The 17,518-nt window shown below is 39.0% G+C and overlaps 1 protein-coding gene across 2 annotated transcripts in view; it reads right to left on the reverse strand.

Moving 5' to 3' along the window:
• The window catches only part of DLGAP2 (DLG associated protein 2), a 1,185,476-nt gene that overhangs the window by 409,779 nt on the left and 758,179 nt on the right, over positions 1 to 17,518 (reverse strand). The gene's annotated exons all lie outside the window — the stretch shown is intronic.

Below are 17,518 nucleotides of genomic sequence, written 5' to 3' on the forward strand. Positions count from 1 at the left end.
CTATTAAGTATTATTTATATATTTACATTAGCAGTAGTAGTCCTGAACAGTGATTTAATTTCTATTTCTTATCCTATATATTGAGAGTCACCATGTCAGAGTGGATGGAAAACTGACTTCTGGAAGCAAGAAGACCTGAGTTCAAGCTGCTTCTCTGAAATTTACTGATAACCTTCTCAATGTCTAAGGCAACTTTGAAAGATGTTGAGTCTCAGAAAAGATACAGAGCTGCCTTTGTAGGGTCTGTTTCCTAACCAGGAGTTCCCAGCATCAATGAAATAATGAGTGCCATCCAAAATATTGAGAAAAACAGATCATAGGATTTGAAGTTGGGAATGACTTACAGAGATAATCTAATGAAACTACTTCCATTTTTACAGATGAGGAAATTGAGGCTCAGGGAGCTTCAATGAATTACAAAGGTGGTAAATGGCAGAGATGGGGTTTGCCCTGTCTCCAAATCTAGTGCTGAGGGAAGGAACAAGGCCTGGGCTGGTGCTATAACCCATTTCACATTCATAGACTCACTGAACTCCTAGAGAAAGGAACTAAATCTAAATACAGTGTGTATGTATAACACCCAGTGCAATTGACTGGGGTCAGGTAGGGGAGGAATTAAATGTTTCAGAATGGCTTGTGATGATAATGTTGATGTTACATTCTGATTTGGTACCAGTGATCAGATTTTTGTTCTCTTTTCACTGACAGCCATTTCTGCAGGACGTTTTACAAGTTGTGATACTGGCAATTTGAGAGGTGACCCCCTGGAAAAAGGGGAAAATGAAGGCTTACAATGTGAGAACTTTACCAATTCCCAATATAAAACACAACAATATGGGCATATGGGTTATATAAGTCAGACTTGCCCCTAGGCAGATCTTAATTTATGTGGCTGGCACCTCTGTGGAAGAAAACCAAGCTCTGACAGCATTACAAGGGTAATATTTTTACAAGGACAGACTACTCTTGCACGCTTTCTCTAATGTATTAGGCACAACACAGTTATCCTTCAGCTCCAGGCATGCATATCTGCTTCTGCCACCTATTTTTACTCATGGGCAAACATTTATTCTAGCTAGCGAAAGGAAAGTGACACTCAACATTTATATTTGAGTTTCACTACGTCCCCACTCACAGCTTCCCAGGGCACTCAGGCAGAACGTTCTCTTGTCCCACATATGTCTTTGAAAGGCGTTTCCTTCCTTGAATGCCTTAGAGGAACTGAGGAAGTTGAGTAACATCTGCATTAGCAGCACTGTCTGTTGGGAACTGAGATTGATTTTACTCACTTTGGATTGCTGGACACTTGGCAGTAGGAGCAGAGTGGTGCTACTCATAATCAAGAGATGCTTAAGTAGTTGCTTTAGGGAGTTTACCTGACCTTGTAATATTTGGTGATTGAACTTAAAAAAAAATCCTGACTTCTTAAAATACTGTCCATTGGACCTAGTAAAGATTGTTTTTCATTAATGATTTGTCCTTTAAGAAAATGAAAGGTCAGACTCAAAGGATCTGAGATCTAGAACTAGGAACTCAGTGGCCCTCTGGGTTAACAGATGAGAAACTGAATCCCAGAGAGTTTTAATTATTTGCCTGAAGTGGACAAGCATCGAGCATGAAGGGCAGACAGTGGTGAGCTCCACTCAAGGCAGCCACCTCAAAATTTCCCTCATGGCTACCCTCTTCTAGACTTCATCGATGCTCTCTAGAATCCTTTACCAACCAGCAAGATCACATCAACACTGAAACCTATCTCCTCATTGTAGCCTGGGCCCTGCCCCCCCCTCCACCTTTCAGCTTCTTTTTGTGTGTTGTCTTCCCACATCAGATTATGAGCTCCTTAAGGGCAGAGATTGCCTTTCACCTTTCTTTGTATCCTCAGTGTTTAGTGCTGTGCCTGGCTCATTTTAGGATTGTTAATGCATTTCAATTGACTGGTAAAGGAGTTTATTTCTCTCCTTTCCTGTTCCACAGTGGATATTATTATGCTTACTGACCAGGAGAATGAATCCTTCATATTCTCATGTAAGAGAATTGTGTTGAATCTTAAAACTCTGGATTTGACAGTAGAATCATGCAACCCTTAGATAAAAGCTCTTTCAATGATTTCAAGCAGCTGGCAGCAGATTTTCTTCCCTGTTGTCCTCCCGTGGCAGCTCCTAGAAAGTCAGCAGTAGGATTAAATACAACATTCTAGTAATCTCACTTTCTAACACCTCAACACATGGAAAGGGAGTGCTTTTATGTTTCATGGGAGTGACCCAGGAAATCAGAAAGAAGCTCTGAAATTCACTTAAAGTTGGAACCAGATTTGGGTTTTGTGTCTCCCTTTTTGAATTCCCCACTTTTGGGAACTGGCTATTTTGTACTGTTAACATGGTGAGCATTGATACACCTTTAACTTATGGGCAACTAGATGGTACAGTGTATAAAGTGTTCGAGATAAAAGGACAAGAGTACAAATTCAGACAATTACTAGTTGTGGGACTTTTGACAAGTCACTTAGCCCCACTCAGATTTAGTTTTCTCATCAGAAAAATGGAGATAATAATAGCATCTACCTTACAGGGTTGTTGTAAAGACTGAATGAATTAATATAAAATGCTTAACAAACCTTAGAACACTATACAAATGTTAGCTTCCATTAACATATGCCAGCGAGAATGAAACCTACCTAAAAGGCTAGAAGATAAAGAAGCAAAAGTCCTGTCCACTGACCTGTTGGACCAGTGATTGGGGCAACATATACATAGCTCAGATATAGCTCCAACAGCTATTTTGATTATCACTTTTGCTCTAAACAAGAATGTGTTGGGGACACAGGACCTCTGCTACAGATAGACTTTTGAGAACCAAAAGCGCTCAGAAGATATTGCCAAGGATGCAACTGTTGCTGACTTTGTGACAACTAAATCAAATGATATAATCTAATCCAAGTTTTACAGAACAAATCTTTTTATTAAGGGGATTTGTTTTGTGAAGTTTGGATTCAGTCACAGGGCTGCACTTGAGGACCTAAAGAGCCACATGTGGCCTACAGGCTGCAGGTTCCCTACCCATGGCTAGGATATGCCACGGGACCTCCAGCAACTTGCCCACTACATAAGACTCTCACCAGGGACACACACAAAATACCTTGAGTACCAGAATCAGGAGGTTTTGCTTTATGAAAAGGCAGTGGAAAGCTATGAAAAATTTCTAAGTAGAGGAGTGATGCCCTAGTTTAGGCTTTCTTTGCTTATTGTGAAAATCACCTAATTAATGCACCTGCCTTGTGTCCTTTTATGCCAGCTATTTTCCACACAGTTAACAGACTTTTGATCCTAAAGCAGAGATCTAGCTGTGTCCCTCCTAAGAAGTTTCTATGACTCCCTGTTCCTTAATAACAGAATTTATATAGCATTTCAAGAACTTCAAGCACTTTCCATAGATTATTTCCTTTGTTCCTTACAATAAGCCCGAAGCAGGTGCTGTTTTTCTCATGACTGGAATGCTCTTCCTCCTTTACTCCAATTGCTGACCTCCCTGGCTTCCTTTAAATCCCAACTAAAATTCTGCCTTCTACAGAAGCCTTCCCCAACCCCTCCTGATCCTAGTACTTTCCCTCTTTTAATCATTTCCTATTTATCCTGTATACATTTGTTTGCATATTGTCTTCCCCTTAAATTTTAAGCTCCTAGGGCAGAGATTGTCTTTTGTCTCTTTTTGTAACCTCAGCACTTAGCTCAATGCCTGGCACATATTTGTAGCTTAATAAATGTTTACTGAATGTCTGAATGCTTTAGTAAGCCTCGCCTACTTATTTCTTGTACATGACATATTCCATTCCTCACCCCTGTGCCTTTGTGTGGGTTATCTCCCCCGTGCACAGAAATGTCCTCCCTAGTCACTTTCACCCCTTGGAAATACAAGATTCCTTTAAGACCCGGTTCAAGTGTCACTCTCTTCAAGAGGTCTTTCCCTCATTCCCTCTCTTATTAGTCTTCATTTGCCCACCTTCCAAAATCACTGTATTTTTTTCTTACATATCCAATATTTGCTTATATGTGAATATGTTTTGTATCTATCAGGTAAGCACCTTGAAGCCAGAAACTATCTTGCTTTTGTATTTGTATCTGCAGTCCTAGCACAGAGCCTGGCACATAGTAGATATTAAATAGATAGTTATTGATTAATTTGTTGATAGTGGTAGATTAAGATTATTTGAGTAACAGTGTTGATTTTGGAAAAGAGAGGGCATAGACTGAAGAGAGAAAGCTGTTCTAATAGTATAAATGAAAAACATAAGAAAGCCTAGCTTAGGATGATAGCAATGAGAGTAAAAGGAGGAGACATATGCAAGAGAAATTGTAAAAGCAGAAATGACAGGTCTTGTGGAAATTTTGCCAGGAACAATATATGGACTTTAAACATTCAGTAATGTGAGGCATACTTGTATGCTAACTTTTCTGTGACATCAAGGCTAATAAAGGAACAAGTCAAACATAAACATAAAAAGACAATGTGCAAATGTAATAGAAATAAGAATGTCAGTCTTCAAGGTGTATGAGATTCTATATCCATTTTTTACTCATATATAAACTGTCAAAGAGATTATAAACCTCCTTCTTTAATGCACTATGACTTTTCCCCCATGCAGTCAGGTCAAATCTCATTACAATGAAGGGAAAGAATTGTCTGATTTTTGTTTGCTTGTTTGGACCGGAATCTTCTACATTGAAATAAGTGGGACATTAGCTTTTTTTAACAAGCCATTTTGTTGTACAAAATGTACCTTATTTTAATGTATTTGGCTCAATAGGATTCAACACATTGCTTATTTTTTAAAAACATTAAGCTTATGGTTTACTTTTCACTGTGATTAATATCTCTCCTTGATTGTCTTGGCACTTCAAATTTAACATGCCCCAAACAGAAGATATTATGTTCCTCCCACCCTCATCCCATCCTTAGTCCCCAAATTCTGATTTCTATTGAGGATATCGCTATCCTTTTAATCATCCCAAGTTAGCAATCTTGAAGTCATCCTTGACTTTTTCATAGCCCTTCTACATACATTTAGTTGCCAAGTCTTGTTGGTTCTATCCCATAACATCCCTTGCATCTAGCCTGTTCTCTTTACCCACCCAGCCTCTTTATCTTAGTTCAGACCCACCTCACTTCTCACCAAGATAATAAGGAAAAAATAAATTTTCCTAATTGATCATTATGTATTTGTATCTACTATTGTTTGTCCCCTATAATATATTTTGCTGAGAAGAGTATAATATTTTAGAGCATATAAATTAATAACTATCACACCTTCACCCATGGCATAGGTGCCAGTATGTATCTATGATCCTGAACCTTTTATCACCTCCAAAATATAGGAAAGTTTTAAACACCTCTGGAAGAATTCTGAGACAGAATTTCAATCAGGCAATGCCAAGAGGAAAATCCTCTAAAGCTCTTCCTGGGAACCTGGATGCTAGTAACAATGATAGAGGTAAGGCTCTCTTTATACTGAGGAGCTAGAGAGGACCATCCTAATAGGCTGGAGGGTTATCTCAATCTCTGACTATTAGGGTGCCTCGTTCTTTAACACAGGAAAATAGGAAAGTGTTCTGAGAGTGTGAAGTATAAAGCTGTCACTTCACAGTCTCTGAGTTAGAATGCACCTCAGATTATTTCCCACTGTATCTGAATAGCAATCCCTTTTCCAAAGTATCTCAAAATCCTTCCCTAATCCTAAAATACTCTCTTTTCCTAAGAAGCCTATAAAATATAGATATTAATAGTACCTGCATCCCAGGGTTGTTGTGAGGATCAAATGAGATAATGTTTATAAAGTGCTAAGCACAACTGACAAATAGTAGGCACTTCATGAATGCTTAGGGCAGCTAGCTTGGCTCACTGGTATAGTACCTGGCCTGGAGTCAGAAAAACTCATCTTCCTGAGTTTAAATCAGACTTCAGACACTTTCTATCTGTGTGACCCTGGGCAAGTCACTTAATCCTGTTTGCTTCAGTTTCCTCATCTGTAAAATGAGCTGGAGAAGGAAATGGCAAACCACTCCAGTATCTCTGCCAAGAAAACCCCAAATTGGGTCACAAAGAGTTGGACTTGACTGCCCAACAATGAATGCTTGTTCCCATCCCTTCCCACTCCACTTTTCTCCTAAGACCTTGGGCACCTGTCTGAATAGTCTAGTTTGTGAGACTTCCCAGGATATATGCATTGCGTGGGAACACAACAGTCAGACACATGGAAAGCTATTCCAGAACAACAAATTGGAAGATATTCTGCTTTGCAGAGAAGAAATTTCACCTGTCCACCCTGAGTTCTCTTTCCAAGATAATCAGCTTTTCAGCTGACGGGCCAGAAAAGAACAAACACCAGCTCAAAGATTCTGAATTTCCTGCCTTTCTCTTCTGCCTAGAGGCAAGTTAAGAGTACTAAAGGGGCTGGAGATTTTCTTAGGATTCTTGGCATCTATAGCTCTTACCTCTCTCTTTCACAACTCAACTGCCCTGCTTTCCTGATTGTGGTTAAAAAAAAAAAGGAGAGTAGCTTCTGCAGAAACCACCTTCCCTGGACTACCCTGGTCCAGGTTTTGGCTGGGGGTAATTGCTATGTACCCTGAGTCCTGATCTTGGAAATAGTGAAGGTTACAGAGATATGTATAAGGTTTGTATTAATCAGGATGGACCACCGTCCTTTGCATCATAGAATTATGTGATTAAATGTGTGAGGGATCTTAGGGACTGAGACTCTCAGAATATCCAGCTCTGCTACTTACTACCAGTGTGGCCTTGGGCAAATCACATAACCTCTCTGTACCTCAGTTTCCTCGTGATAAAATGAGAGTATTGGACTATATGATCTCTAAGGGACTTTCCAGATCTACATCTTACAATTTTTGCTTGAAGACCTCAAGTGCTCCAACCAAGCAAGGCCTGGATGACTACTGATTGGGTATATTGCATAGAGGATCCTTGTTCTGATGTGGATTTCATTAGGAGACCTCTGAGGTCCCTTGTCTCTTGAGGATCCTGAGACTCTGCAATTATGAAATTTATGATCAATAAGCTCACAGGTTTAGAGCTAGGAGTGTTTTCAGAGGTCATCTAGTCTGATTTTCTTATTTGAAAAATTAGGGAATTGAGACCAATGACTTATTCAAGGTAACAGGTAATAAGTATCAGAAATGAATTTTAAACCCAAGTCCTTTGACTCAAAAGCCATTCACCCCCTAATCCTCTCATTTTACATATGAAGAAACTGAGGTCCAGAGAGGTAAGAGAATTTGCCTAATGTCACATAAGTCTCCTGGCTCAAAATCTAGTTTTTTTTTTTAAATTACATCATCTTCCCCCTTGACAGACTCTGAAGAAGAAGCAGCTGCATATTCTACCTCAGAGAGGGTTTGCAGCTGCTCCTAATTAATAGTTATCCCCAGTGTGTTAAAGAAAAAAGTCTTCCATTACTGGTAATTGTTGGGGTAGGGATGGTTAAAAAGCTGGCCCTTGTATGTTGAAAGTGGAGGTTAAGTGTGTAGACAATACTATGTGGACAGAGAGTTAGTTATTATACTCAGAGTGATTAGGAGAGAGAGAGAGAGAGAGAGAGAGAGAGAGAGAGAGAGAGAGAGAGAGAAGAGAGAGAGAGAGACAGACAGACAGACAGAAAGAGAGAGAGAGAGAGAGAGAGAGAGAGAGGAGAGAGAGAGAGAGAGAGAGAGAGAGAGAGAGAGAGAGAGAAGAGAGGGAGAGGGAGAGGGAGAGAAAGAGAGAGAGAGAGAGACTGAGAGACTGAAAGACTGAGACAGAGATTAGAGTGAGTGAAAAGGGACTCATCTGGACACTGAGTATCTTTGGGGATAGTGATACAAATCCAAGCCCTGTTTGTGCCGTGATCCTGCTAAAGAAGATTCACCACTTCCCTGTTGCCCATAGGATAACACATGAACTCCTCTGTTTAGTATGTAAAGCCTTTTACCATCTGGCTAAAACCTATCTTTCTAGGCTGATTATATATTGCTCTCCCTCCCCTCAAACAATACTCATCGCACATATTCCATTTCCCATTTCTTTGCCTTTTCATAGTCTGTCCTCCTTATTTGTCTTCTCTTATACCCAAATTCCCTTTAAGTTTCTGCTCAAATTCCACTTCCTACAGGAAGCCCTTCCCATCCCCCCAAGATGTTTGTGTTCCTCACCCTCACAATTTGTGTTTATTTTTAGGTGGTTTGTATCTACTCACATACATGTTTTTATCCCTAATAGAATGTAAGCTCTTTGAAAGCAGGTTTTTTCCCCCTTCACATTCCAAGCATTGGCAACTAGTATATATTTAATTCATACTTAACGAATGAAAATGAAGCTATTATATACAGGATATTCCAAGTTTTTAAACTGCACTAAGACTTTTGGGACACATTGCATACATGAACAGCACAGTTTTGAACCCCCAGGAGTCTTCATATGGGAAAATAAATAATTAGAAATGATGCATAAGTGAGCTCACAGAGAGAACATCTGCTTGTGAATATAACTGGGTCTTTGATGTTGTCTTATTTTGGGATGTCAAAACTGTTTCTCCCCATGACAAACACTCTTATAGAAAGTGACAAAGAATTTAGTTACTCCAACTCCAAAGATAATAGGGACCTCTAATAGCATTTAGTCCAAATCTTATGTCATACATGAATGTCCTTTACAACATTGCTTCCTTGAATCACCTGTTGGTAGTGATATTGCTATTATTTATATGAAATAATAATGAACCACCCTTTTATAGAGCCTTCATCTTCATGATGTGCTTTTCTTACAATAGTCCCATGAAATAACAGTAACAACAATAGCTAGCATTTACATAGCACTTTACGTTTTGCAAAGTGCTTTGTTCATGTTATCTGACTTGATCCTCATGATGATACTGTAAGGTAGGTCTTATTATTAGTCCCCTTTTATAGATGTAGAAACTGAGGCACTGAGAGGCTGAGTGACTTGCCCAGAGTTACATAGCTAAGTAAGTGACTGAGTAAAGATTTGAATACAGATCTTCCTGACTTCAAATCTAGTATTGTATTGTGGTAACATTATGATTATATTCATTTTATAAAGAGGAAACAGGCTCACAGAGTTGTGAAGCACTCAGTGGCACACAGCTAATAAGAATTAAAGTGCCACAGAAACCTCAGGGGATTTTGTTTTGCACTTCAGGCTTTTAGCACGTAATTCTGAGAATCATAGTCATCTGTGTTTTGTGTTCTCCCCCTACTTGATGGCAAAAGCTCCATGAGGGAAGGGACTATGTCTGGCCTAAACTCTGTCTTTCTCCCAGTGCCTAGCACATTACTATGCACATCGGAATCACTTAATGAAATCAGTTGTTTTGCACATCCCCAGTAAGTGGTCATCTAGCCTTTCCCAGAGCATACCTCTCTCCTCACATGACAGGCCACAGTGAACAGGTTGACACCAGTTCTCCAAGAATGACTGTTATCTAGCCAACGTATGTGTGTTCAAGAGAAAAAGAATGTTTCCAGGTGATGTAAATTCTGATGAAAGTGAACTGCAAATATATGGTACTTGTCCTAAAGTCATACTTTCATTTGTTACATGAGTGAAAGGCCTGATAACTTTGGCAGGCTGTTTTCTAAATGAGATGAATGAAGGCTAATGCATCACAAAATATCTGACTGAAGCATGAAAAATGGCAGATGGTTGTCATGTCAAGTCATTGATTTTTTACTAAAAATTGAAAAATAGCAATGAGAGACTGGATGGTTTATTTATTTCAAGTTAGGACCTGGTAGAGGCATCAAAACTATCAACATTGTTGATATAATGTATAATAGAGTTATGTTTAAGTCACTCAAGAGTTCAGTTATTAAAGCTCAAGGAGATTTCCTTGAAGAAATTTAGAAAAACACTTTTTAATCTTCCCTGAGTGAGGTTTTTATGCTCACATAAGAGTAAAACTGGAAGAAGTCCATTTATTCCTCAAGTCTTAATAAAAATATGAATGCATTGCTTTTCATATCAAGTAATATGAAAATAATATTATTTTATTTAGAATTATATGGTGGGAAGGAGCATTTTTGGTAGAGAGGAAGAAGGTGGATGAATCATAAAGTCCCTTCACCTGACTCCATCAGCCTGGAATAGCAAGTATTCATGTGCTTCTGAAAGACTGCAGTAAAGGCAATTTTAAAGCCTGTTTACAGTTTGGTGCTTCATAGGCACAATGCACAGATCTTTTTCTCCTGTATTCAGCTACTATCAAGTGATTCTTTTGTACATTTGTGGGAAGGATGGTAGGGAGAGATAGATCATCAAAGGAAGGTTATACAAGGCAAATTTGTGTAAATCAAACTCAGTAAAACATAATCAAAAGGAAATCAGACCATGGAAGCCTGTAGTAAAATAGACCCAACTCAGTCAAGATTTATTAAGTATCTACTGTGTGTGAAACATTATGCTAGGTACTAGGGGACAATATGAATTTATTTAAGAAAAAGTCTTAAAATGTCTTTAATGGAGTGCAAACTTAGGAGTCAAAGAGGTGATAAGGGGGCCCAGAGAGCTAACTCCATCTTAGTCTACATTAAGAGAGCTAGGACAAAGGAGGTGATAGTTCCTTTGTATTGTGCCTTGGTCAGAGCATAGACTCCATGACCTTGAATGGTTGTTGATCTCTAAATCTATGTTCCTAAGTTTTAGAGAGGCAAATTTAGACTTGGTTTATGTAATAATTTCCTAACATGTAAAGCTATTTAATTAACGAAAAATCTTCAAGTAGAAATAAGTTTGTGATGGTGTAGGGAGATTCCTATGCAGTCAATCAAACAAAGTATTTATTAAATATTTACCATGTTCAAGCAAGTGTTGAACTAAATGATCACTGAAGTCCCTTCCAATTCTGTGATTTGGTAACATTGCTTTTGCTGGGTCTGTTTGTTCTGTCAGTTCTTTGAGAGTAGGAATTGTGTCATTCTTTGTGTTTATATTCCCAGTACACTTATTGAATGTTTGTTTATTGATTGATTTGGCTGGCAAATAAGAGTATGTCAAGTGGAATCATATGGGATAAGGATAGAAAATCTATAGTACTGCCAAATTATCGAGACTATAACCAATACATGCCTAAGAAGTATAGCATGATAGTGATATCCATCCTTTGCTGTTTTTCATTGGTAAGAGTGCATAACTTGTAGCAGTAGAAATCTGGGGCCATTATGAAATTGATTACTTGTACAACATTGAAAAAGGCTGGATCTGCTAAGTGGGAATAATGACAGAACAACTTCCTAACTTGTTTGTTGTGATAAAAGTACTTTGTAAATCTTAAAACATTGCAGGAATGTCATTATTAAAGTACTATAGGAATATCAATTGTCATTATTCATCACATAATGAGACAAGCATTTGTTAACCAATTTGTTCAACCACACATTCATGTAGCACTTATGGTTATAATGTCTTGTGTTATATTATGGAGTCCCTGCCTCCCAGTGAACATATTCTTAGTAGGGAGGGATAAGGAAAGTAGACAAATGCAATATAGAAACTATGACTCATATGTGAGATATACACAAAGTGCTACTAGAGTTCACAATAGGGAGAGAATATATTAATTATGTTCTTTTTTGTTGGGGAATGGGAGGCAGAAAGGAGCAGAGAAGGTCTAACATTGGAATTTGATCTTGAAGGACAGATAGGTAGGTCTTTGGCAGGTAGGAATTGGAAGGTAGATATTCCAGGTGAAGCAAACAATTGTGGGAAAGTACAGTGTCTGCTGGGGGAACAGCAAATAAGCTAGTCTACCATGATAAATATCTTAGATAATAGTGAATGGAGTATGTCTGGAGGGGTAGGTAAGAGTTAGCACAAGACAATGATAATCTTGAAGCTGGAAAGAAAAATTACAAGTTGGGAAGACAGAAAGTGGAAAATCAGTTAGGAGGATAAGTCAATGAATATATGCATATTACACATGTGCAAATATACAATACATACAAAATATACAATATATTATACAAAATATACAACAATCCAGGAAAAAGATTATGAGGGATGGGAATGGAAAAAGGAGGATGGACATGACCTTATTAGCAATAAAGTTGTTGTTCAGTCATTTCAGTCGTGCCTGACTCTTCATAACCCTATTTGGGGTTTTCTTGGCAAAGATATTGGAGTGGTTTGCCTTTTCCTTCTCCAACTCATTTTTCCAGGTGAAGAAACTGAGGCAAACAGGGTGACTTGCCCAGGGTCACACAGCTAGGAAGTATCTGAGACTGGATTTGAACTCATAAAGATGAGTCTTTCAGATTCCAAAGCCAGCACTCCATCCACTGTACCACCTAGCTGCCCCAATAAAGTTGTTAGGATTTGGCAGAAGCTTAAAAGTAAGAAAGGGAATAAGGATGAAAGATTACTGCAGAACAGTGGTGATAGGGACATAAATAAATCAAGTCAGGGGAATATATGTTGTAGCACAAAGAACCCCAGAAGTGGAGTCAGATGTCCTGGCTTAGTCACTTACTAGTCGTGTGACCTTGGGTCATTCATTTCACCCATCCTGGACTAATTCACCAATATGGCAGAGTAGAAGAGGCATCAGATCGGGTGTCAGAAAATCGGAGTTTGAATATAGACACTGATTTACTGACAGTTTGACTTTGGGCACATCACCTTCTTTGTGTCTCATCCTCTATAAGATGAGGGTATTAGATTTCATGAAATCTGTGGTCTGTTGTAGCTATAAATCTGTGACCCTAAGAGATGAAATCTAAGGCCTTTTCCAGCCATACAAAGTATTTGATTTTGAGCTATTTGAGAGTGAGACAGAAGGGGGAGATGAGAACTTAATTTTTGACATGAAATTTGTGGTGTCGGTAAGATATATAGATGGTGATTTTCAACAGGCAGTTAAGATTGTAGGCTTGAACCAGAGAAGGAACTTTGATACTAAGCATATAGATCTGGAAGTCCTCTGTCTTCAGCACTGACAGCTGAAATCACAGAAATATTTGACACCACCAGTGGAGAAACCATGGAGAAAAAGAAAGGGGAATAGAAAATGAAATCTTGGGTGAATACTCATATATATTGGGGATGCAGAATGAAGAGAAGGGATCATGACACTTCATGGCTTTCCTCCCTAATCCCATTATGATCACATTAAATTCTCAAAATTCATGTCTGCTGGGGAAACTGGGATGTCCAGCTGTTTCATCTTTGTTGCCAAAATGGAGGCTAGATCTGGTGTCATTTACAAGCATGGGCTAAACAGCTTGGACATGATTGAATTTCATTCCTCTACGACTACTCAACCATAAAGCAGGGAGCACAAAGCAACTCAAAGGGGATGAGGTCACTCCAGAGTATTGCAGTTCACCTTTGCAAAATACCTCTATTGAATTTCGTTTCCAATTCAGGTCTACAAGGGGAATACAGATTAATATTCTTGTGAAGCAAGTAGGTTTTTGCATTTTTCTCAAGGTTTATCTATTCTAGTCAAATTTCCATACCATTGAGTTAATACTGAAAAGTTATTTATGTGAGCTGCTAACAAAACTTGAATTTCATGTAAAGTTAGGACATTAAGCCTTTTTGCTTTCCAAAAAAAGCAGAAATTAGCATGTTTGTCCTCAATTCCATCTAAAGACCAACTCCAGCCATCCAACAAGGTAGAGAAGACCATTTAGTGAAACTTGAAGCAGTCACAAATTCAAGGACTATATTTATAGAGCAGTGTACAAACTGCTTTACACACTTTACCTTATTTGAGCCTCACAATATCCCTGTGAGGTAGGAGCAATTATTCTGCCCATTTTGCAGATGAGGGAACTGGGACTGAAAATGTTTAGTGAATTCTCCACGGTCACATAGCTCTGGGGACAAAGATAAGGACTGGATCATTAGAGGGGTCCTTTAGCATGTGAGCTCCTGGAGGTCAGAGCTAATTTTTGCCTTTCTTTGTATTCCCAGAGCGTATGGTGATATTTAGTAAAGGCTTAGAGAATGATTGACTGCACCTGTTATTTCACTGATATAGGGAACTCTCAGATGTGGAAACTCCATCAGTGCAGGTAAACACCTCATCTTCAATTTATAGTCTCAAATACTAGAGTTATTAGATGTGTCAAATGTAGCCCAGGGGCCATGTAGCCTATAACACTCCCAAGAGCAGCTGGAACCTGATTAAAATATAATTGGGCAATATTTAACAAAATAAATGAAAATACAAATAAAACATAGACAACCTCAATATGTAGTTTTTAAAGTCACTATGCAGCCTGCTGAGAGCCTTATGTGTGGTTTAGTGGCCCCCATTTGTATTTGAGTTACATGCCACTGACCTGGAGCATTGAGAGGTTCAGTGATGCCTTGGGTCACACCTCCAGTATGTATCAAGGGAATAACTTGAAATGTTGGCACTGAAGCCAACTCCCTCTTTGCTATGTCATGCTGCCTTCACTTTTGCATGTATATCTATATCTCTACCTTTTCTGCAGACTGATTTCTTCTTCCTTCAATTGTCCTATCTTGATCTCTCCTTTTCCCCTATCCCACTGTATTTGTATTTTGCTCTTGTTATATCCTCTCTGGTTAGGTTTGCAATCTCTCTGAAGCCAGAGACTGTTATTTTTCATCTCTTTATCACCAGAACAGAGATGAAATGCCTACAACAGAGAGCTTAGCACATAAGAGGTGCTTTATATATGTTTTGGGGTTGGAGTTGATCATCTCTTGCAACAGAGTCCCAAGTGCAACAGTTTGAACATAGTACACGTCTTAGAGAATAGAAGACTAAGAAAAGCTGATTTAGATTTTAATAGAGACCAACCACATTCAAAGGTCTAATCTGACCAAATAAACATTCTCATCTCATTTTTTCCTTTTCCTTTATCTTTCCATTGCATCAAAACCCATGTGTAACAGATGTTGCTGTCGAGAAGCAGAAGTAGAAGTTATTATGTTTTTAGTGAAACCATTTGGATTCTCCCTTAAGTATCAAGTCTTTCTTGCTGAACATGAACCACCATTAATTAATGCTCTAAAGATACTCTTCATCATTTTGTTTATATCTCTCTGACTAAATTTTAGTTTAAGAAGTCATTTTCCAAAATAACTTTTATTTTCTCATGTTTTATGGTTTCCATCACTCATGTTTCTGGTTCTTCTGGGGAAGGATTAATGTGCTCATATCTACAATTTTCTCTGGCCTAGGGAAACATGTGCACCATTGTTTCTTGTCTCTTCCAGTTGGTAAGTGTAGGAGATTCCAGGAGAGGTAGTGTTTCCATATACTAATTGGCCCTGTTCTAAACTTTAATAGCTAATGGGCAGAGCCATGGGCATGCAGATTGCATGAGGGGATTTTTAAAAAAAATTCATTTGAGTTCAGGTGTGCTGAAAGTCTCACCTGCCTAGCTCAGAGGCATCTATATGCCTCCCCGCTGCTCTTTAGTCACACAGCCCTAAACCTCAGCATAGTCCCATGAAGCCTTTCTCAGAAGCAAGCAGATGCTAGGAGCATCTGGTTTGCAGTGTGTGATTACAGTGATGAAGAAGTGAAGTCACCCAAAGAGCAAAATGTACTACTTTATCACCACTGGAATTTTGGGAGGAGTCATTGAGGGAGAAAGCAGGTCTGCAGGACTAGATAGAGCTTGAAAAGTCTCAGGCAAAATCTGCTTCCTAAAGCTTGGAAACAATCAAAGGCACGAGCTTTGCAGCTGATTTAGAAAATGCTTCTGTATTCATGACTTCTTTTCACAGATCTACATACCTATGTTTTCTCAAGACTGACTTACCCACACACACCCCTTTCCCTCCCCTGCCCTGATAATTTACTTAGACTGTCAACTAGGAACACATGCCATCTTACCTGAGTCTAAGACTTTGAATGAGTTCTTACTAGAATTTAGGGGGATGGGAAATGCCCTCTTTTGAACATGTATGGATAGAATAACAGCATAAGTTTCTGACATCAGCACTGTAACTAAGATGGGGCAGTCAGGACTCCCCCCACCCAGGTGTTGGATATTAAAAGCTCAAAGTACCCTCTTTGTGTCTTTCCTTACACTGCAAGTGAGTTCTTTCTTGCACAGCCCCACCCTCAGACATATCAGCCATGTCTCGGGGCATGTGCCTTCCTTCTCAAACCAGCCACTAGTCTTTTAACAGCACAGACACTTCACATTGCCTTCTCCTATCCTCTCCCACCCCCAGCAGCATCCCAAGGGAGCTCTGCCCCATTCTTGCCTTAGACACAAAAATTCAAACCCTAGTTATAGCTCTGTCTGGCAAAGACCTCAGGGGAATTTGAAGAGGAAATTAAACTGCTCAAATCTCAGTCCTTGCAGTTCCAATAACCACAAAGGGGTTAAAGCAGTATCATGTAATAAGTGGTGGATTTAGAAGCAGATTAGTTCTAATTCTAGTCTTTTGACTTCTCAGCTGTATAACCTTAGATAGGTCACCTCATTTCCTAAAGATCTGAAAAATGATGATATTTCCTCTATGTATATCACAGGACCAAGGTAAGAATTTGCTGACAATTTATGTAAAAGTTTTTTGTAATTATAAAATCCTTTGATACTTTGATGGACCTGTGGTTTTATCAGTCTATATTCCTCCAATGATGCTGACCACAGCCTATCTATACTTGCTTATCTTGCCTGACTTTTGTCCATGTTTTTCCATAAATCTGACTCCCATTACCCGCAATGCTCATGTACCTACTTCTCCCTACTCAACTTCTACACAAGCTCCCAAACTCCTTCTTTATGAGGCAAGAATTAGTTTTGCCAAGTAGTTTTCATGACCTCATAGCAACAGCTCCTTGGAGAGATCTTCCTTCAGCTCCACCCATTCCGGCCCACCCCCCCAAAATCCCTAGCATATCAATCTATGCCTACCATATCACTTTATCACTTAGTAGGGACCCCTCAGAGAGCGGACAGTATACTACAGGACAGTGATTGGTTACATCATTCCTTTCCTCTACTTTCATTTTTGAGGGGACAAAATGAATGGCATAGGATGATCAGACATTCATATGTTGTGATTTGTATCACAGATCTAATTACATTTTTTCCGTGTTTAGTACCAACATCTTCAAGCTATCTGGCTTTTTACACTAGTGCCATTCCTATCTTCTCACTTTTACCCACACCACATACACAAGCACTTGCCAAATGTTGTCATTTCTATCTCCACAATGTATTTCTCATCTGCCTCCTTCTCTCTATTCATGCATCAATCCCCCTAGTTCAAGTCCTCATCATCTCTCCCCCGGACTCTTGTAATGGTCTCCTAATTGGTGTCTCTACCTCAACTTTCACGCTGCAAGCCATCCTCCACATACCTGCCAAAGTGATTTTCCTAAAGCATAGTCTGACCACGTGACTCCCTGTCTCCTTTTGTAAGAATCTCCATTTTCTTACAGTTGACTATTACATTAAATATAAAGTCCTCTGGCATTTAAAGCTCTTTATCACCTGTACTCAACCTACCTTTGCAG

Source organism: Phascolarctos cinereus, unplaced genomic scaffold (genome assembly GCF_003287225.1).
Source record: "Phascolarctos cinereus isolate Bilbo 61053 unplaced genomic scaffold, phaCin_HiC Scaffold_2;HRSCAF=192, whole genome shotgun sequence".
NCBI classification, from domain to species: domain Eukaryota; kingdom Metazoa; phylum Chordata; class Mammalia; order Diprotodontia; family Phascolarctidae; genus Phascolarctos; species Phascolarctos cinereus.